Raw genomic sequence first — 23,880 nt, 5'->3', positions numbered from 1 at the left:
TGTTGAAGCACCTTTGGCAGGGATTACAGCCTTGAGTCTTCTTGGGTATGACGCTAGAAGCTTGGCACACCTGTATTTGGGGAGTTTCTCCCCTTCTTCTCTGCAGATCCTCTCAAGCTCTGTCAGGTTGTATGGGGAGCGTTGCTGCACAGCTATTTTCAGGTCTCTCCAGAGATGTTCGATTGGGTTCAAGTCCGGGCTCTGGCTGGGCTACTCAAGGACATTCAGAGACTTGTCCCGAAGCCACTCCTGTGTTGTCTTGGCTGTGTGCTTACGGTCATTGTCCTGTTGTAAGGTGAACCTTCACCCCAGTCTGAGGTCCTGAGCGCTCTAGAGCAGGTTTTCATCAAGGATCTCGCATTACTTTGCTCCGTTCATCTTTCCCTTGATCCTGACTAGTCTCCCAGTCCCTGCAGCTGAAAAACATCCCCACACCATGATGCTGCCACCACCATTATTTGACTAGGCAAGTCAGTTAAGAACAATTTCTTATTTGCAATGACGCCCTACCGGGGAACAGTGGGTTAACTGCCTTTTCAAGGGCAGAACGACAGATTTTTACCTTGTCAGCTCGGGAATTCAATCCAGCAACTTTTCGGTTACTGGCCCAACGCTCTAACCACTAGGCTACCTGCCGCCGTAGGGATGGTGCCAAGTTTTCTCCAAACGTGATGCTTGGCATTCAGGCCAAAGAGTTCAATCTTGGTTTCATCAGACCAGAGAATCTGTTTCACATGGTCTGAGAGTCTTTAGGTGCCTTTTGGCCAACTCCAAATGGGCTGTCGTGCCTTTTATTGAGGAGTGGCTTCCGTCTGGCCAATTTATCATAAGGACCTGAATGGTGGTGTGCTGCAAAACTGGAGCAGAACTGGAGCTCTGTCAGAGTGACCATTGGGTTGTTGGTCATCTCCCTGACCAAGGCTCTTGTTCAGTTTGGCCGGGCTGACAGCTCTAGGAAGAGTCTTGGTGGTTCCAAACTTCTTCCATTTAAGAATGAAGGAGGCCTCTGTGTTCTTGGGGACCTTCAATGCTGCAGATATTTTTGTAAGCTTCCCCAGATCTTTGCCTCGATACAATCCTGTCTCGGAGCTCTACAGACAATTCCTTCGATAACATGGCTTGGTTTTTGCTCTGACATACACTGTCAACTGTGGGACCTTATATAGACAGGTGTGTGCCTTTCAAAATCATGTCCAATCAATTGAATTTACCACAGGTGGACTCCATTCAAGTTGTAGAAACATCTGAAGGATGATCGACGGAAACAGGATGCACCTGAGCTCAATTTCGAGTCTCATAGCAAAGGGTCTGAATACTTATGTAAATAAGGTGTTTCTGTGTTTTATTTTTAATTTTCTAAAATGTTATGAGGCATTGTGTGTGGATTGATGAGGATTTTTATTTTATTTAACTCAATTTTTGATTAAGGCTGTAACGTAACAAAATGTGGAAAAAGGGAAAGGATTTGAATTCTTTCCGAATGCACTGTATAATCTTGTATCAATAATGCTGTCGTAAACAATGTATAGCTTCAAAATGGTTAAAACAAAATAAATGTTTAAAATGATCCTCTGGATGGCATGCCAGTCTTAACATCTGAAGCTCTGTCTCTGTCTATACATTTGGCTTGGGTTCCATTTCAGAACTTACAAATAAAAGATAAATGCAGATCAATAGTATCAAAGCCAATATCAGTAGCTGAAGCAGTCTTCCCATCCTCCATATATCTGTTGGTAAATTAAAGAGAACGTCAAAGTGAACTTCAGCACAGTAATAATAAACAGTCACAATTATACCAATCTGAATGAAAATGTGTAAATGAATAGAATGGACCTATAATGTAGATCAGGTTTATTCTCCGAGGGGAAGCTGAATTTATCAAGTTTTCTCAGCAGGATTGATGGGGCATATCAACAACATGCTTTGCTTTGTACTCGGACTCTGGTTGAACTTCACTGCTAGAGAGAAACACATGATGATGGTGGACGCTAAAGTTAGCTATCTAGATAGCTAGATATTGACTGCATGCATTGTTTTTTCAACTTGCTGCTTGTCTAGTCACACTTTCAGTTCTGTTTGGTAAAGCCTACCACACTTGTTCTTGATGAAAATAGAGAGCTGCTAATTCAACGGTTGTTGCTAGCCTGCATGAAGCTATACACTGCAGCTCGTGCTCGCACTGGAGGAGACGCTGTCTGGAGGCTCAATAGAGAGCAATAGTAATTGTAGCCCCTAACTCCGCCATGGCTCGTTAGCCAACGCCTATAGGGAAATTAATTGTTTAGATAAATGCCAAAAATAAGGTCTGAGGAAAACACAGGCTTTGGAGATCTTTATCAGCTAACGTAAGATTTTGTAAATCTTGACACATTTATTTAATCCAAAAATCACTTAAAAACAAGTGTATCTTTAATTTGCTGTACAACATGTATTTTTCAGCAAAGTTTATAATGAGTTTTTTGGTTAGATTACGTCGCTGTGTAAAATTTCTCCGGACAATTTGGTGTTATTTGTGACAACGGCTGCGTTGTAAAACCAGGATTTGTAGCTATAAATACGCACATTTTCGAACAAAACATAAATGTATTGTATAACATGATGTTATAAGACTGTCATCTGATGAAGTTGTTCAAAGGTTAGTGATTAATTTTATCTCTATTTGTGGGTTTTGTGAAAGCTATGTTTGCGGTGAAAAAATGGCGTTGTGTGTTTGGCTATTGTGGTGAGCTAACATAAATATATATTGTGTTTTCGCTGTAAAACACTTAAAAAATCGGAAATATTGGCTGGATTCACAAGATGTTTATCTTTCATTTGCTGTACAACATGTATTTTTCATAAATGTTTTATGATGAGTATTTATGTATTTCACGTTGCTCTCTGTAATTATTCTGGCTGTTTTGGTGCCATTTATGATCATGGCACCAATGTAAAACCAGGATTTGTAGCTATAAATATGCATATTTTCGAACAAAACATAAATGTATTGTATAACATGATGTTATAAGACTGTCAACTGATGAATTTGTTCAAAGGTTAGTGATTAATTTTATCTCTATTTGTGGGTTTTGTGAAAGCTATGTTTGCGGTGAAAAAATGGCATTGTGTGTTTGGCTATTGTGGTGAGCTAACATAAATATATATTGTGTTTTCGCTGTAAAACGTTTTAAAAATCTGAAATGTTGGCTGGATTCACAAGATGTTTATCTTTCATTTGCTGTATTGGACTTCTGGATATCTGTGGCGCTAGGCTAGGCTATGCTAGTCAGCTTTTTTGATGAGGATGATCCCGGATCCAGGATTGGGGGTCCGTAGAGCAGAAAGGTTTCATACTTCATAAAGGTCATGGTAACTGAATTACATTATTGTTGTTAATTTTCTCGAAATCTAAAGGCAAACCTAGATTTGAGCCAATGTCATAATAGCTGAAACTGTAATTACTACAACCTTGTGAAAGTGTCAAAGTGGGCCTCCCGAGTGGTGCAGCGGTACTAAGTTACTGCATCGCAATGCTTGAGGCGTCACTACCGACCGGGGTTTGATCCTAGGCTGTGTCACAGCCTAGGATCGGCCCAGCGTCGTCCGTGTTAGGGGAAGGTTTGTCTGGCCGGATTTCCTTGTCCTAGCGACTCCTTGTGGCGGGCCGGGCATCTGCAAGATGACTTTGGTCGCCAGGTGTACGGTGTTTCCTCCGACACATTGGTGTGGCTGACTTCCGGGTTAAGCGAGCAGTTTATCAAGAAGCAGTGTGGCTTGGCAGGGTCGTTTTTCGGAGGACGCATGGCTCTCAACCTTTGCGTCTCCCGAGACTGTATGGGAGTTGCAACGATGGGACAAGACTGAAACTACCAATTGGATATCACGAAAAACGGGTAAAAACACAAAAAAGTGACAAAGTGACAGGTTTTTATTTGATCAAAAACAACTTTATATTGAAGGCTACTATTTGTTTTGTAACAGAGGGGGTTAATATAAGCCTTGTTGTCTGCCTGTCAGACCTCATCAACATCATTATGGATATTTCCAAGTAAATACCAATAGAACACAGCTCAAATTGTCACGCCCTGACCTTAGAGAGCCTTTTTATGTCCCTATTTGGTTTGGTCAGGGTGTGATTTGGGTGGGCATTCTATGTTCATTATTTCTAGGTTTTGTGTTTCTATGTTTTGGCCGGGTATGGTTCTCAATCAGTGACAGCTGTCTATCGTTGTCTCTGATTGGGAATCATACTTAGACACCCTGTTTTGCCACCTTAGGATGTGGGATGTTGATTTTTGTTAGCTCTGTGTAGCCTTCAGAACGTGACGTTCGTTGTTCTTTTGTTGTTTTGTTTGGTGTTCGGATTTAATAAAGATGCATGAACACGTACCACGCTGCATCTTGTTCTCATCCTTCCGACGAGCGTTACACAAATAAACAAAAATGCAGCTAGTGTGTCATTCCAGGTGCAATGTTTGACATGACTGTGGTAGCTGAAGTTTGCTTGCTTGCTAGCTAGCAAGTGACACGAACATTAGGAAAGATACTGGTAACTAACCCAAGATATCTCATCAGCGTCATTTCCAATGGGAGAAAAATAAGCATAGTGTGCAGAACAAGCAAAGGGGTGGACAGAGCCAAGCAAGAGTTAGCGAGATCCTATTGGCATGTTTTAGCATGTTATTTGCATATTTCCGTCAGGGAACGTCTTCTCTGTGAAGTGCACATGTGCAATAACTCAATTCGTACTCCTGTCATGACGTTGGCCTGTTTGTGAAGTTTATGACCCCGCATAAATACCTTTCTCCCTTTCCTCTCTCTCTACAGAGTGACTCTTGGAAACACTCTTTGTTAACATAGAGAGAGTCAGGTAACATCAAAAGGGTTGTAAACAGAACCATATTCCGGTAATCCAACCAGTTGAAAATATGCGTTGGTACTTAAAGAACATGATATCAGATCAGTTGTCATCTGAGTCATTATTACTGATGATAGGACGACATAAACTGTATCTTGGAAAGTCTACACATTATAGTTATCAGATTCACATGGAATTGTTGTGCAATTTAAATGATTAAATATGAAACTATTTGTGAACAGATTAAATGTAATTTTAGCTTCTAAATGAGAGAATTGGTTTTCATAAGTGAACTAGGCTCAACTCAGTGGCCCTGCCCATGTGATCAGACATTGGTTGTGAACTATTAAACACGCCCTTCTCTCCCGACTACATAAGCCCTTTACAAAAATGTAACATTTGTGTTCCCGAGGACGTGAGGACAGCTGTCCAGACATTAAAAGGGCTTATATCAACTGCAGAACTAAGACAAAAACGTTACGAAATTGGCATCGTGTTCCAGACGACGTGAGGGCTGCTGTCCAGACATTAAAAATGGTGAATTTCAACGTGGAGGTGACGATCGACACGTTGAAGAGATTCATTTTGACTATACCAGCCAGAATATAGCATGAGAGTATAATATGGCAACTTGGTATGAACTTTTAAATCTTATTCACTAAAGAAGTGATATCTCGGGGCCTCCCGGGTGACGCAGTGGTCTAGGGCACTGCATCGCAGTGCTAGCTGCGCCACCAGAGTCTCTGGGTTCGCGCCCAGGCTCTGTCGCAGCCGGCCGCAACCGGGAGGTCCGTGGGGCGACGCACAATTGGCATAGCGTCATCCGGGTTAGGGAGGGTTTGGCCGGTAGGGATATCCTTGTCTCATCGCGCTCCAGTGACTCCTGTGGCGGGCCGGGCGCAGTGCGCGCTAACCAAGGGGGCCAGGTACACAGTGTTTCCTCCGACACATTGGTGCGGCTGGCTTCCGGGTTGGAGGCGCGCTGTGTTAAGAAGCAGTGCAGCTTGGTTGGGTTGTGCTTCGGAGGACGCATGGCTTTCGACCTTCGTCTCTCCCGAGCCCGTACGGGAGTTGTAGCGATGAGACAAGATAGTAATTACTAGCGATTGGATACCACGGAAATTGGGGAGAAAAGGGGATAATATCTAAATAAATAAAAATTAAAAATTAAAAAAGAAGTGATATCTCCTAGCCGTTGAGTTAGCAGCAGCAGCTGTAAACGTGGCCTTTGAAAGGACGAACAAAGTATCTGTTCTATCACACGGCGACGGTACTACAACGTATCCACTCTACCACCAGACATTCTTCAGAGGACAAGAGATTCCTGCTGGGCAACCCGGCCTTCCATTTACGACCAACCTATTGAAGCGCAGCTCGGAGTAAATATTTCTTGCATTTTCCTTTTCCAAATGGGCGGTTATTTAGAATGCATAAGATTCTGTATTACGGTAGCATGGCTTCCCAAGGTCCGATAGAACCCCAAACCCTTTGTTCCTCAGTCTTCCCGCGCTTTCATTTCACCCAACCCCATTTCTTTGTGTAACCAGCCGTCATATCTGTTCCGTCCACTAGAGACGTCGTTTTGTATGACCTAATTAGTAATCAATGTATGACCCATCCTGTGTATATGTAATTCTGTGTGATTGTTTAGGTATTTCATAAATAAATAAATTAACCAAATGTTGTATTGCTGATTCAACTTGTTAGCCAGGGTTCGGGAAGATAACCAAGAGGTTACGATGTTCAGATGAGACTGAATAAGGTGACGATTAATAATTGACTGCTATTGATGTAAAAGATTACCAAGTCTTTAAGAGTTTATTTGGAAGATAACAGCTCTATAAACATTATTTTGTGGTGCCCCGACTTTCTAGTTAATTACATTTACATGATTAGTTTAATCAGGTAATATTAATTACAGAGAAATTACTTTATAGAATAGCATGTCATATCACTTAATCCGGCATAGGAAAGACACGACACTCCTTTTAACCCTCCTGTTGTGTCCTGGTCGAAATGGACCGATTTACACGTTTTCTCTCTGAAAAATGTAGTTCATTTAATCTGATTCCCATAAAGTTCTGTGACTTTGTCCACACAGGGCATCTGAACACACAAAATACATGTTTCAGATTTTTATTACATTTTGGGTGTTTTCTTTCACTTTTGTACACCTGTGGTCTTCATCCCCACATGAGAGGAGAGGTCGGCTCTCGGCTGAAAATGTTATCAGGATGACCCCAGGTCCAACGAGATACGCCATATCCTGAGATGATGACATAAAATCCTGCTTCGAACTGTTCCTGACAGTCAATCGAAACTATAGTGCTAAACATGACCAACTTGGAGGGGAGTCGCGTTTACAAAGACAACTGGAGGAGGTAGACCGGACAGACGTCCAGGCATACTTGGGTCTCTTGATTTTGGCTGGTGTGTACAGATCCAGAAACAAATCTACCACCAGTTTATGGGATGCAGAGTCTGGTCGGGCAATTTTTCGTGCCACTATGTCACTCCAGACATTTCATGTGTTGTCACGGGTCATTCGCTTCGACAATCGTGATACAAGATCAGGCCGCCGTCAACAAGACAAGCTGGCAGCGATCAAAGAGGTTTGGCACAAGTGGGTGGAGAGCCTGCAACTCATCTATAACCCAAGTCCAGACATCACAGTGGAAAAGCATCTGATCACTTTTAGGGGACGCTGCCCATTCAAACAGGACATGCCGAGTAAACCGTCTAAATATGGAATAAAGATATGGGCAGCATGTGATGCCAGGACAAGTTATGCCTGGAACATGCAGGTTTACACCGGGAAACCTGCTGACGGTGTTCCCGAAAGGAACCAGGCGAAGCGGGTGGTCCTGGAAATGACTGCACATCTCCAGGGGAACAACATCACGTGACACTTTCTTCACCTCATATGCTCTTGATCAGGAACTGCTCCAAAAATAAATGACCATGTTCGGGACGGTCAGAAGGAACAAGCCTGCGTTGCCTCCTGCATTACTCACTACCAAGGACAGGGATCGTTTTTCCTCTAAATTTGCCTTCACAGATACACACACTCTTGTGTCCTACTGCCCATAGAAAAATAAGAATGTGCTCCTGATGACAACTCTGCACAGGGATGCCGCTGTGAGTACCAGGGAGAAGGTAAAAAAAAATGTTTTCATGTTTTATCAGCACCATAAAAATAAGACATGTTGTTGTTTGGTGAAATGCTCATTGAATTTGTGAACAATATGGAGTCAATTCTATTAATTTGAATATGTAAATATGTTTTAGATGTGATAAATTTAAACAACGCTTTGATGCAATTTTTCACGTTATTATGCAAGACATGAAGTATCACTTGTACGTACTCATTTTTTAATTTACTGATTGATGCACTTTTGCAGGTTACTGGCACATACTCTTGTAAGAGGATCCCGGCACGTTGGCCCATGGAGGTGTTCTTCAACATTCTAGATGTGTCAGTCTACAACGCGTTTGTGGTGTGGATGGAGGTGAATCCAAGCTGGAAGCAGGGGAAATTCTTCAAGGGGAGACTATTCCTAGAAGAGTTGGGGAAAACCATGGTGGTACCCCTCATTCAAAGGTGCCAAAACCTTCCTCCAACACCATCCTCTGCTGAATTGGTGAGAGATATACAAGGGCCAGAAGCAAGATCTATGGCCGCAAGAGACAGAAGAAACAAAAGGAAGAGGTGGAATCTGTGTGCACCAAGAGATGTCAAAACGAGCATTATGTACCATAAATGCAGTGCATATATTTGCAAGGCACATGCAACAATCACCACGTATTTTTCAACATGTGCATGAGAACACACAAAATGTAACCACCATTGATTTACAGATTGGGAACATGTTAATGTTTTTGTTATTGTTAGTAATACTGTTATTGTTACTGTTGTTCTTTAATGTGTGCAGACATTCATTTTGTAAAATAGTAAAGTTTTCATCTGTAGTTTTGGGCCTATGTCCTTTCTTTACTAATAAAATCATACCTGTCAGTTTTGACCGGGAACACAACAGATGTTATTTTGTGCCACTATTTACAAATGTGAAATGGTTTCAAAACAAATGTCCTTGTTAAACTTTGTAGTCCTTGTTAAACACAAAGTAGTCTGTGATAAATAGCACAATATGTTTCATCTGAGTATTTGTTAAAGTCAAATGAATCCATACATTATGCTTTTTTTACTCAAAAACGAGTTGTATGCGCTCAGGTCAATGAGGCCTACAGGCCATAAATAGCAAATAGAAGTTCAAAATTTGCAATGTTCACAAGAACGTAAGTTGATGAAAATATCTAACACAATATTAGGTCATATAATATGTATTATTATGGTTTTATAATCAGCTATAATGGGGCGGTCATTTTGGACCGGGAACACAGAATTAAAACTTCTTAGGGATAGGCGTCCCGCTAGTGGACAACAAAGTCAAGGACAACAAAGTCAAGGTATTGGAGTGGCCATCACAAAGCCCTGACCTCAATTCTATAGAAAATTTGTGGGCAGAATTGAAAAAGCATGTGTGAGCAAGGAGGCCTACAAACCTGACTCAGTTACACCAGCTCTGTCAGGAGGAATGGTCCAAAATTCACCCAACTTATTGTGGGAAGCTTGTGGATGGCTACCCGAAACGTTTGACCCAAGTTAAACAATTTAAAGGCAATGCTACCAAATACTAATTGAGTGTATGTAAACTTCTGACCCACTGGGAATGTGATGAAAGAAATAAAAGCTGAAATAAATCATTCTCTCTACAATTATTCTGACATTTCACATTCTTAAAATAAAGTGGTGATCATTAACTGACCTAAGACAGGGAATCTTTACTAGGATTAAATGTCATGAATTGTGAAAAACTGATTTTAAATGTATTTGGCCAAGATGTATGTAAACTTCCGACTTCAACTGTATTTTTTAACCAAACCCATTCAACATTCTGGCAACAACATCGACATCCTCTGGGAGAAAACAGTTGATGATGAGATGGCGGCACAGAAAAGAATGGGTACACTGAACCGGTAAGAATTATAAACATACACTAAGTGTACAAAACATTAGGAACACCTTCCTAATATGGAGTTGCACCCCCCTTTGCCTTCAGAACAGCTTCAATTTGTTGGGGCAATAACTCTACAAGGTGTCGAAAGCGTTCCACATGGATGCTATCCCAGGTTGACTCCAATGCTTCCCACAGTTTTCTGGATATCCTTTGGGTGGTGAACCATTCTTGATACACACAATAAACTGTTGAGCGTGAAAAACCCAGCAGCATTGCAGGTCTTGACACACTCAAACTGGTGCGCTTGGCATCTACTACCATACCCCCTTCACAGGCACTAAAATATTTTGTCTTGCCCATTCACACTCTGAATGGCACACATGCACAATCTATGACTCAATTGTCTCAAGGCTTAAAAATCCTTCTTTAAACTGTCTCCTCTCCTCTACAGTTACTGAAGATTTAACAGGTGACATCAGTAAGGGACAATAGCTTTCAACTGGATTCATCTGGCCAGTCCATGTCATGGAAACTCAGTGTAGATAACATTGTAATTAAAATAGGTAAGTGCCAGTGGCGACCTGTCATTCAGGGCAGGCAGAGCCCCACCTGTTTAGCTAAAAAATAATAATAATAATAACAAATATTTATTTTGGCATTAATACGTTTCACATATTAGTTTGCAAACAATGAACAAAAAAAAGTTTATAAAGCCACATACAAACATGGTCTCTTTTGTTTTCCTGAGTAAGGCAGCTCCAAAATGCAGGTGTTTCAGCCTAGCTCAGTGCTTTCTGTGGTGGTGGGGCAGCGAGTGTAAAATACTGAGCGTAGGGGTTAGTAATGTTCTCTAGTTGTGCCGTGATTGGCTCAGTGTTCTGTCACTCACGGGGACACTGCGTCACTGGAAAAGCTTGAGAGCTTGAAGATTGAAAATTGCATATTGCAAGCTTGAGAGTTTGGAGAGCTTGAAAATTGCACCCCTTGGATGCTGTCATAGAGTTACATTAGAAGTGCCCATCCAAGAAGGCTCAAGGTCATTGATCATGTCAACATCATATTTTCAAAATCTTAGCTAGCAAGCTACAGTAGCAGTCATCATTATGAATCAATTCGACAATCTACTGGCAAATCCTTTTCAATCCTTGTCATATGAAGAAAAATTATGAAGAGAAATTATAGATAAAACGTATCGGTGCTCATCAGTCATTGGACATAAACATTACACAACAAGTTGGAAATTGCAAATTCAACAATGAGTGGTTTGGAAGGAATCAGTGGCTAACTGCAAGCATTGAAAAGCAATAACTAGCCTGCTATTCAGTGGTGTGGGTGTGTGGACCAAGTCTGAGTTTAAGGGTCTCTTTTCCAAGCTTAACTTCTTGGTGACAGTGGGGCAGTATTGAGTAGCTTGGATGAATAAGGTGCCCATAGTAAACTGCCTGCTACTCAGTCCCAGTTGCTAATACATGCATATTATTAGTAGTATTGGATAGAAAACACTCTGAAGTTTTTAAAACTGTTTGAATGATGTCTGTGAGTATAACAGAACTCATATGGCAGCGAAAACCTGAGAAAAAATCCAACCAGGAAGTGGGAAATCTGAGGTTGGTTGAGTTTCAACTCATTCCCTATTGAAGATACAGTGGGATATTGGTCAGGTTGCACTTCCTAATGCTTTCACTAGATGTCAACAGTCTTTAGAACTTTGTTTGAGGCTTCTACTGTGAAGTGGGGGCGAATGAGAGGGGAATGAGTCAGAGGTCTGGCAGAATGCTTTGAGCTCGTGACGCGCGGTCATGTGAGAGGTAGCTCACGCTGCATTGCTTTTCTACAGACAAAGGAATTCTCCGGGTTGGAATATTATTGAAGATTTATGTTAAAAACATCCTAAAGATTGATTCTATACTTAGTTTGACATGTTTCTACGGACTGTAACGGAACTTTTTTGACTTTTCGTCCGACCTTTCGGCTGGACTTGCACGCGCGTTTGGATTTGTTTACCAAATGCAATAACAAAGGAAGATATTTTGACATAAATTATGAACTTTATCGAACAAATCAAACCTTTACTGTGGAACTGGGATTCCTGGGAGTGCATTCTGATGAAGATCATCAAAGGTAAGTGAATATTTATAATGCTATTTCTGACTAATGTTGACGACACAACATCTCTTTGGCTGTTTTGGTCTCTGAGCGCCGTACTCAGATTATTGCATGGGGTGCTTTTTCCGTAAAGTTTTTTTGAAGTCTGACACAGCGGTTGCATTAAGGAGAACTTTTATCAATGTTTATTATGAGTATTTCTGTGAATTGATGTGGCTCTCTGCAAAATCACTGCATGTTTTGGAACTACTGAAGATAACACGCCAATGTAAAATGAGATTTTTGGATATAAATATGAACTTTACCGAACAAAACATGCATGTATTGTGTAACATGAAGTCCTATGAGTGTCATCTGATGAAGATCATCAAAGGTTAGTGATTAATTTTATCTATATTTCTGCTTTTTGTGACTCCTCTCTTCGGCTGGAAAAACGGCTGTGTTTTTCTGTGATTTGGTGGTGACCTAACATAATCGTTTGTGGTGCTTTCACTGTAAAGCCTTTTTGAAATCAGACACGCCGTGGCTGGATTAATGAGAATTCTATCTTTAAAATGGTGTAAAATACTTGTATGCTTGAGGAATTTTAATTATGAGATTTTTGTTGTTTTGAATTTGGCGCCCTGCACTTTCACTGGCTGTTGGCTGGGTGGGACTTTACTGTTCCGAATATCCCAGAGAGGTTTTAAAAGGATAAACATTCAACATTGGCCATTCTGTCAACCCAGCATGACTTCTGCTGCGTTCAAAACACCTGGAAACTCTGAAATCTTAGACTTTAGTAAGTTCAAGACAACTAGGAACTCTGAAAAAAACGAGCTCCGACTGGGAAAATACATTTTGAAAGGTCATCCAACTCGGAATTCGAGTTCCAAGTTGTCATGAAAGAACCGTAAATCCAGAGAATGCCAGACTTTGATGACTAAGGTTGATGACAAAATTTGCACACGAAGGACCGCCGCTCCACCTTCCTGTTCAAGTAAATACAGCACAATAAGATGAGTACAAAAATGTATTGACACTGCTGCATAAATTGTGTAATACGCCAGGGAGATATGTATACTGTAGCTAAGAAAGTAATACTAAGTGTATGTTGTGTAGTAAGCTGTTAGTACCCCATGTGCCTCACCCTAATAATTTGGTCCCTTTTCCCCTCATAACTTAGCCTACTGTTCTGACTTGGTGGTGCACATTTAGCCAATAGCCAAAATGTCATCATTGAATATTGTATGAGCTTTCATTGTCTGCTATTTGCCCCCTTTATTTATCCTACGGTTCTGACTTGGTGTACAGGGAGAATTATGTCGCTGTACATTTCAAAAGTGCTGAACAAATAGTTATATTGACTACGTCCATTCTAGCTCGCTCATTATTTTCTTAATCAGAATTATAGATTGCCTCTTGTCCGCTCGTTGTCCCCTTATGCCATAATTTGTACAGCTCAATTGTTAGTAGAACCCACATTTGTTTAATGGATAGGGGGCAGAATTTTCACGTTTGGATGAAAATCGTGCCCAGAGTAAACTGCCTCCTACTCAGTCCCAGATGCTAATATATGCATATTATTAGTAGTATTGGATAGAAAACACTCTGAAGTTTCTAAAACTGTTTGAATGATGTCTGTGAGTATAACAGAACTCATATGGCAGGCAAAAACCTGAGAAAAAATCCAACGAGGAAGTGAGAAATCTGAGGTTTGTAGTTTTTCAACTCAGCCCTTATTGAATATACAGTGGGATATGGGTCATCGTGCACTTCCTAAGGCTTCCACTAGATGTCAACAGTCTTTAGAACCTTGTCTGATGCTTCTACTGTGAAGTGGGGCCGAATGAGAGGGGAATGAGTCAGAGGTCTGCCAGCAGCCACGAGCAGACCATGTGCATTTACATGAGAGGTAGCTCCCGTTCCATTTGCTTTTCTGAAGACAAATCTGACACAGCGGTTGCATTAAGGAGAAGCATATCTTTAAATCTCTGAATAACACTTGTATCTTTTATCAATGTTTATTATGAGTATTTCTGTGATTTGATGTGGCTCTGTGCAAATTCACGGGATGTTTTGGAGGCAAAGCCAAATGTAAACTGAGGTTTTTGGATATAAATATGAACTTGATCGAACAAAACATACATGTATTGTGTAACATGTTGTCCCAGGAGTGTCATCTGATGACGAATATCAAAGGTTAGTGATTCATTTTATCAATATTTCTGCTTTTTGTGACTCCTCTCTTTGCTTGGAAAATCGCTGTATGCTTTCTGTGACTAGTTGCTGACCTAACATAATGATATGTTCTGCTTTCGCCGAAAAGCTTTTTTGATATCGGACACTGTGGTTGGATTAACGAGAAGTTTATCTTTAAAATGGTGTCTAATACTTGTATGTTTGAGAAAATTGAATTATGAGATTTCTGTTGATTGAATTTGGCGCCCTGCAATTTCATTGGCCGTTGGCGAGGGGTTCCCAATCCTAGACAGGTTAAGCAAGTCAGCCATTTCATATATTTGGGCTCCTGAGTAGCATCTCAGTTCTAGAGGCATCACTACTGTGGCGGATGAATCAGAATTAGTTGGGTAACATAGATAATTAAGATGTCTTATCGGCATAATATGCTTATGTGATATACTTGTTATTAGAATGTATCCCTTTGGACTCTGGTGTTGGCAGTTGCACTTCTCTCCTCTCTCTGGGCCCCAAGTGACTGAGCCCCAGCTGAGGGAAGGTCAGGCTTGTCTTTCACATGTCCCTGGTGCTATGCAGAATTTCAGAAAGGAAAGAGGACAGGATGGAACATTGTCTTCATATGTGAATGTGTCTTTACCTATTCTTAGACCATGTGAAGGGATGGCGTGATTAATGGGGAACCAATTACTTGTCTCCACAATGTCTGTGCGCATGTCACTCCCTCCTTTGGCATTGGGGGGAGGTGTATAGCAGTGTCTGGAACCATTGTATGTCCTCTCTGATGTTGCACTTATCCTGGGATGGTGTATGACCTAGAGACTCACTCCCCTCAGTGAGCTTGTCCAGGAGTGGGGTCTAGAAGGGGTTTTACTTGAGATGGGAGTATCTAGAGTTGACAATTGATTTATGCCATTGGATGAGTTGGTGTTTTTGTGCTATGAAGTACCAGGAACGAGATAGTAACCTCGTCTTCGGGGGCCAAACTGAACGATAGTTTATAGCGAATGCTATCTGCCTACGGGATACTCCTTTCTCATTTATAAAGTCTCACTTTGTGAACTGTTCCTAATATCTGTGGTGTGTTATGTTGACTAGGGGGTGGATCTTTGCTATAAAAGATCTCAGTAGCCAGTGTGCTGTCACTCTCAACGGATCATTAGAAAATGGTGAGTCATTGCTATTGCAAAGCACTTATTATTAAAGATGTAGTTTAAGTATAACTCTGACTTGTGTGATAAGTTTGTCTCTCCTCATTTGATAGTAAAGACACTACAGACCCTGGTTCGATTCCAGGCTTAATCACAACCGGCCGTGATTGGGAGTTCCATAGGGTGGTGCACAATTGGCCCAGCGTCGTCCGGGTTTGGCCAGGGTAGGCAGCCATTGTAATTAAGAATTTGTTCTAAATTAACTGGCTTGCCTAGTTAAGCAAAAAAAAAATCAGCTATGTTTTTAAAAGGCAGTAAATGAGGCTGAATGAACTGTTTCACTGCCAGACAAGGCTCCGCTGATTGCCATGTGTAGCAGTGGTAAAGTGTTGGGACTCTGCTTTAGGGGGAGAGCTTTATGTAGGCTCATAAAGGCTCGTCCTATATAACTACTGCTGTACACACCTTTTTTTATTCATATACTGTCTGTACTGTCTATTTCACACCATTATATACAGTACATATACACTCAGTGGCCAGTTTATTTGGTACCAGGACACCCCTTTGCCTCCAGAACAGCCTGAACTCTTAGGGGCATTCTACAAGGTGTTCCACAGGAAGCGTTCGTAAGCATTCCACAGGGATGTTGGTCCAGATTGGACAGCGGTACATTCATGCTGAGAACAGCCCGTTCCATCTCATCCCAAAGATGTTAGATTGAGTTGAGGTCTGGGGACTTGCAGGCCACTCAAGTAAATTTAACTAGCTGGCATGTTCAAGGCAATGTTTTTCCACTCCTCAATTGTCAAGTGTTGGTGATCGCGTGCCCAATGGAGCCGCTTCTTTTGGTTTTTAGCTGATAGGAGTGGAACCTGTCGTGGTCGTCTGCTGCAATTGCCCATCAATGACAAGGATCGACGAGTTATGCGTTCCGAGTTGCCGTTCTACACACCACTGTTGCACTGCGCTGTTATTTGTCTGTTTGTGGCCCGTCTGTTAGCTTGCATGATTCTTGCCATTCTGCTTTGACCTCTCTCATCAATGAGCTGTTTTTGCCCATAGGACTGCCACTGACTGAACACTGCCCTGCGTGATAAGCCCAGGAGGGCGGACGTTTCTGAGATACTGGATCTGGTGCGCCTGGCACCAATGATCATACCAGACTCAGTCGCTTAGGTCACTTGTTTTGCCCATTCTAACGTTCAATCGAACAGTAACTTAATGCCTCGATGCCTGTCTGCCTGCTTTATATAGAAAGCCACGGCCACATGACTCACTGTCTGTAGGAACGATCCATTTTTGTGAATGTGGTGGATTCTGACATTGCTCGTTCTGATATTTTTTAATTTCTTTATTTGGTATTTATGCATTTAGTGTTTTTAGGTATTACTGCACAGTTGGGGCCAGAAACATAAGCATTTCGCTGCACCTGCGATAACATCTGCAAAATATGTGTATGCAACCAATCAAATTTGATATGAGCTAAACATTTAGAAAGCTGGCTAGTTGACTGCTGTGGCTAGCCAAAAAAGAACACATTTGGAAAGTTGGATTATCTTATCGTTTGAGTCTTTAAAAGCGTTCTTACACTATGATTTTGAACATTCAAAGCAACTGGGAAACGTCCATGGCTGGCATTGTTGTCACCTTAGCTTGCTACATAACTTCTGAGTGATAGGAAGCACAAGCACCACCACCAATCAGCCTACACTACCGAACACACACCAGTCGTTACTATGACAAATAGCGTAGCCATGTTAGCAAATGACTATCTGAACACACACAAGTCTGACTTGGTCACGTAACTTGCTGTTTAGACAGTCAGTATTCCAAAACGGTTTTGAAAAACCAAACTGATTTGAGCATTAAGGCACGCAGTGTGAACAATGTAGTAGAACATGTAGTAATATTAGTATTACCTAGTAATATTTTACATCAATAGCAGTCAATATTAATCGTCACCTTATTTCAGTCTCATCTGAAAGTTCTTCTTCACGAACCCTGGCTAACAAGTTGAATCAGCAATACAAAATTGGGTTTAAATATTTATTTACTAAATACCTAACTAATCACACAGAATTACATACAGTATACACAGAATGAATCAAACCTTGACTACAAATTATGTCATAAAGGAAAACGTCCCTAGCGGACGGAACAGATATGACAGCTGGTTACACAAAGAAAAGGGCCCTGGGTTTGAGTGAAAGAGCGGGAAGACTGAAGAACAAAGGGAGAAGCGATGTCTCTATCGGGCCGTAGGCAGCTACTCTATCGTAAATACAGAATCTTATGCATTCTAAATTACCGCCCATTTGGAAAATGAAAATGCAATAAATATTTACTCTGAGCTGCGCTTCAATAGGTTGGTGGTAGATGGAAGGCCGTGTTGCTCAACAGAGTCCTTTGTCCTTTGAAGAGTGTCTCTGGTGGTGAACGGGAAACGTTGTAGTGTCGTCGTTGTGTGGTAGACGGGATACTCTGTCCGTCCTTTCCTAGCCCACATTTACAGCGGCCGCTGCTAACTCAACGGCTAGGAGGTATCCATTCTGTAGCGAATAAGAGTTCAAAGTTCATACCATTCGCAACCAAAGCTCACGCCGAGGTTGGCTTCGTTCTGTTGTTATTATCTGAATCCTTCTGACATCGGATCGTCATCCTAATGTACCCAGAACAGGAGGTTCATTTTCGTCAAGGGCTTATATAGTGGAGGGAGAAGGGTGTGTTTCATACTTTATAACCCATGTCTCTTCACAGGGGCGGGCCACTGATTGAGCAGAGCCCTAACCTTATGAAAACCAAAATCTCTCATTTGGAAGCTAAAATTACATTTCATCTTTTCATCAATAATTTTATATTTAAACATTTGAATTGCACAACAATTCCATGTAAATCTGATAACTATAATGTGTAGACTTTCCCAGATACAGTTTAGGTCGTCCTGTCATCAGTCATAATGTCTCAGATGACAACCGAACTGACATATTCACTAAGTACCAATGCATATTTTCAACTGGTTCTATAACCGAAATAAGGTTCCTTTCCCTCTACTTGTTTGATGTTCCCAGACTCTCTGTTTAACAAAGGCTATTCAAGAGTCCCCCTAGAGTCAAGAGAGAGGGAAGGGAGAAAGGTATTTATGGGGGGGGTCATAAACCTTACCCACAGGCCAACGTCATGACACTACCTACACCTGTAGGTGTTCGGCACATGTGACAAATAAATTGTGAACTTTACGGTGGCGCCGACTGGTAAGACGCGGTCACATGTGCCAGCAAGCCAGAGGTCCTGGGTTGAGCCTCGGTGTGAGCCAAATAAGGAGGAAGCGGTACTCGCTAAGCAAGCAGGGTGACATCTTTTACATAAGCACAAAAAAACTAAACAGATCATCAAAATGCCTCTTCCTTAAAACTCTAAGCACATTTTCAATTCACTGACTACAACAAGCAAATCTAGGCAGAGTTCCTCTGTCCAGTGTCTGTGTTCTTTTGCCCATCTTAATATTTTATTTTTATTGGCCAGTCTAAGATATTGCTTTATCTTTGCAACTCTGCCTAGAAGGCCAGCATCCCGGAGTCGCCTCTTCACTGTTGATGTTGAGACTAGTGTTTTTCGGGTACTATTTAATGAAGCTGCCAGTTGAGGACTTGTGAGGCATTTGTTATCAAACTATATACGTTAAAGCTGCGATATGTACATTTTTGGGCGACCCAACAAAATGCACATAGAAATGTGAGTTATAGATATGTCATAGATCTGTGAAGGGAGTAGTACACAGCATTGTACGAGATCTTCAGTTTTTTGGCAATTTCTCGCATGGAATAGCCTTCATTTCTCAGAACAAGAGTAGACTGACGAGTTTCAGAAGAAAGTTCTTTGTTTCTGGCTATTTTGAGCCTGTAATCGAACCCACAAATGCTGATGCTCCAGATACTCAACTAGTCTAAAGAAGGCCAGTTGTATTGCTTCTTTAATCAGGATAACAGTTTTCAGCTGTGATAACATAATTTCAAAAAGGGTTTTCTAATGATCAATTAGCCTTTTAAAATGATAAACTTGGATTAGCTAACACAATGTGCCATTGGAACACAGGAGTGATTGATGTTTGTTGATAATGGGCCTCTGTACGCCTATGTAGATATTCCATAAAAAATCTGTTGTTTCCAGCTACAATAGTCATTTACAACATTAACAATGTCTACACTGTATTTCCAATCAATTTGATGTTATTTTAATGGACAAAAAACGTTATTTTCTTTCAAAAACAAGGACATTTCTAAGTGACCCAAAACTTTTGAATGGTGGTGTGTCAGGTTTTGGCCAAGACTGTTCGGGTTTTGGTCACTAGATGTCCCCATTGCACCTTTTTTGTACCGTTTGTTTTTCTTGCTCTAATTATTGTTTGCACCTGTAGGTCATTCCCTTGTTAGTATTTAAACCCTGTGTGTTCCTCAGTTCCTTGCTCAGTGTTTGTAAGTTAGCACCCAGCCCCAGCCCGAGCCTTGTTTTATACAGATATTTCTCTTGTTGGATTTTCCAGAGGTTCTCTGGTTTAGTTCTTGTGTATTATTTGAGTAGTCTTTTGAGGTTTGTTTTTCCCTGCTGTTTTTTACCACTTTGTGGAGTTTCTTTTGTATTTTGGAGGATTTCCATTTTGTGCCTCTTGGCTTTATTTTTGGACATTGTGGATTTAGTTTCTCTGCCTGAAGATTTTGTTCTTTAATTAAACCACCATCTCTAGTACTGCTGTGTCTGCCTCATCTTCTGGGTTCTGACGATTATTAGTGACTGTTTCTCGCACCGGGTCCTGACAGTGGTGTACATAACACAGACAAATCAAGTTTTTGATGCACTGGGCTTTTAAAGTAATCCAAGAATTAATCATCTATTTTTTCAAAAGTATACGTCACCTGATTACAATCTTTTTGTTGGTAAAGTACTTGATTACAGTTTCTGTTTTTTTGCAATCAAATTATACGTAAGTGAAATCAGTTACTCCCCAACACTGTTGACAGGAATAAATACTCAGACACTTCTACCTGAAGCAAGTAATGAGGTCTCTGTAAATGTAGCCTATTGGGCAGGCTGTGCTGCAGCTGGTGCATGTTGGGATATGTCCTTGCCACTCCAGCATAGCTGTAATGCATTTTCACTTCAAAAAGACTCGTTCAAACTTGCTTTCTAGTAGGCAGCCACCATGTCATAATGACAGATGATGTTCAAACACTTTATGCTTGATGTGCTTGAATACAGGCTATATGGATTGTATCTAAACATAATTAAACGTTCCTGTAAAATACAGTAAACAGAGCAGTAGGTCCCTCTGAAGACTGCAATCTTGCAACAACTATGGGGCTTTAACAACAGCATGAATAGCACATGACGCTTTGACATTTGTTAGAGCCAATGCTTCCTACTTCTGACAGTCAAAAGCTGTCCTTAAATCAAACTAGAGCATCATAAATAGTCAGCAAATAATCAAAAGGTGTTTAGTGCGATCAGAGAGTTTGTTCTTATTAAAATGAGTTTTCAATCCAAGAGTGGTGTTTCTCCTTATTGATGACCAAAATACAAAGTGTACGAAATAACTTCAAAACTGTCACTGTAGGCTCTTATGCTCTTTTGTATATGGGCTGAACAACTATGATTGATAATCCATATAGGCCTACTGAAGTAAATAATTATAATTACAATAATAATAATGAAAACATGATGCATTAGATACATTAACCTAATATTCATATAGGTCTGATAATGACACGGCTTTAGTGAAGACTAAACCACCATAATTGTTATTTTACAATAATGTACTTAAATTACTCAAAACATACTATTTCCTGCATGGGAAACAAGATGAGGGGAACACATCTCGACAATCTGGTACATAAAAAGGAAAGGACCGAGTAGTCTACATACTCGGAAAAGGAAAGTAATTTGCTAAGTTTCCATGAACTTGTCCAGTGATTTGTTTTGACGACATTTAGAAAAGCAGCATAGAGAAAATAAATTCGACAATTGCCAGCCAGCTATGGTACATTTCCGTTTAAACATCGTGTGTCGCAATAGCTATCTTTTATCGGTTCAATAAAAGACAGATAATTCATTCATCAATTAAATTGCAGGTGAACATATAGGCCTATGTAGGACCAAAGTGACAAATATGGTGATTGAAAATAATTGAAATGTTAGCTAGGCGGCTATTTCAGTGGCTGATTGATTGATGTGCTCTGTACAGCTCTGATATCATTACAGACGAGACAGTTCTTTCAAGGTAGGATTTCAACGCTCTTGATTGATTACAATTGTAACACTTTCAGAGCCCTTATATTAGCAAAAACTATAGTGTCGAAAAATAATGAGGTGATTGAAGTGTTTCCATTACTCATTTAGGCCAATTGCGCAGTTTTATGTCTCCGGTAGCCCGTAAAAGCCCGAACGGATATAATGCAAGAATTTAGTCATGTTTGCCATATTCTAATAATTATAATGTGCCAACGTATCGCCACGGTCCGTGCCATGGTGAAACGTGCACTCCTGTAGATCGAAACAATTGGATGGTTAAACTTGCCAGCCAACCACAAAAGTAAGGCGAAGCAATTCAGGCAGTATTGAAAGTTAGGACAATCATTGTCCTGCAAATAAACATTATTTGTATAGTTGAATGTTTATTTTGCAAGCAGTAGGCGTTTAAAATTAAATGTTAAGTGGAACGTTACAGTTAAACGGGGAAATAACATGCCCAACGTAGCTACCTTCAAAATGATTCGGCAATGACCATTTATTCGAAAAACACCGTTTCCACCATCATTTGTCGCAATAAAGAAAGTTCTACAAAACAAATATCCACCCCTGTGGAACGAATAAAAAGGTTTCCTATCTTTAGAAGGTTTCTCCTGTATCTGCCGCTTCAATTAGACGTCGTAATACATTTTTTTGCGACATTGCTTTTGTCGAATAAACTTGTGTCAATGGAAACATGTCTAATATAGACTATTTTCAATTTTTAGATTAATAAGACCAACAAATAATGAAAATTGTAGGTATCAAAAATATATACGAGGTAGGCCTACTGATTTATATTATTCCATGTAAAATTAGGCTAATGCGTATTTTGATAATTGATTCATCTGGGTGGTTAATAATAAGCCGAAACCGTTACAATACCTTCTTCAATGAATAAGCAGAGTGTAAATAATCGAATTAATTTTAGGAAAAACTCTCCAGACAATACGTTAAATGTTACAATTTTTCATTAAGTCTAGTAGCCTAACCTACAAAACGGATATGAAATAATATTCTCCATACACTCTCCAAAGTCTCATTTACTCACCAGGTATTATTTTGAAAATATATTGTACTTACTGACGTAAAGGTCATAGGCTACCTTACAACAAGCGCAACTCCACAGAACTACCCTCTTGACGCACTCGTAGACGGTGCTGAATGGTCAGACATTTATGATTGTCTCCTATAATGGCTTTCGACCATCTCTCCCCACCCAAAAAGAGTGTACCAGCCTACAGCTATCCACCCTATGACTGTAGCTGAATTTAAAAAGGTCCAATGCAGCCGTTTTAATCTCATTATCAAATCAATTCTGGGTAAAAATTAAATTGTTAAGTACCATACTGTGATTCTTTTCAAATTAAAATCGTCGATAAAAAAACATAAAAACAGCTTCTTAGCAAAGAGCAATTTCTCAAGTTAAAATGTTGCTCGGACTGTCTGTGAGTGGTCTGAGTGGGGAAACTAGCTGTTATTGGCAGAGAGGTTTGGAGCGCTCTTTCTTATTGCCTGGTGACGTCACCAGGCAGGCCAACACTCCATCCCACCACAACAGGCTGACATTTCAGGTGGTCCTTTCAAACAGCTCTTACACTAAAAGGGTATTATTATCATAATTTTCACAATTTCACAGTATTATTCCAACCTCATAGTGTGGAAATAAAATTAACACACAGACAAATCACGTTTTTGACTGCACTGGGCCTTTAAAATAATCCAAAAAGTAATAATCTATTTTTTCAAAAGTATCCGTCACCTGATTACAATATTTTTGCTGGTATAGTAAGTGATTACAGTTTCAGGTTTTTTGCTATCTTATTATACGTACGTGTAATCAGTTACTCCCCAACATTGTTGACAGGAATAAATACTCAGTCACTTCTACCTGTAGCAAAGAATGAAGCCTCTGTAAATGTAGCCTCTTGGGCAGGCTGTGCTGCAGCTGGTGCATGTTGGGATATGTCCTTGCCACTCCAGCATAGCTGTAATGCATTTGCTTCAAAAAGACTCATTCAAACTTGCTTTCTAGTAGGCAACCACCATGTCATAATGACAGATGATGTTCAAACACTTTATGCTGGATTTGCTTGAAAACCGGCTATATGGATTATATCTAAACATAATTAAACTTTCCTGTAAAATACAGTAAACAGAGCAGTAGGTCCCTCTGAAGACTGCAATCTTGCAACAACTATGGGACGTTTAACAGCTGTGTGAATAGCACGTGACGCTTTGAAGTTTGTTACAGCCAATGCTTCCTACTTCTGACAGTCAAAAGCTGTCCTTAAATCAAACTAGAGCATCA

General features: G+C 40.5%; 1 pseudogene; it reads right to left on the bottom strand.

Annotated features, from left to right (window-relative positions):
• LOC139574561 (NXPE family member 3-like) overlaps positions 1-22,862 on the bottom strand; it is a 33,364-nt pseudogene extending 10,502 nt beyond the window's left edge.
• Between the last annotated feature and the right edge of the window lie 1,018 nt (positions 22,863-23,880).

The sequence above is a fragment of the Salvelinus alpinus genome, chromosome 4, assembly GCF_045679555.1.
Source record: "Salvelinus alpinus chromosome 4, SLU_Salpinus.1, whole genome shotgun sequence".
Taxonomy (NCBI): domain Eukaryota; kingdom Metazoa; phylum Chordata; class Actinopteri; order Salmoniformes; family Salmonidae; genus Salvelinus; species Salvelinus alpinus.
Note: the sequence above shows the minus strand (reverse complement) of the source record. Positions and strands in the feature narration are given on the sequence as shown.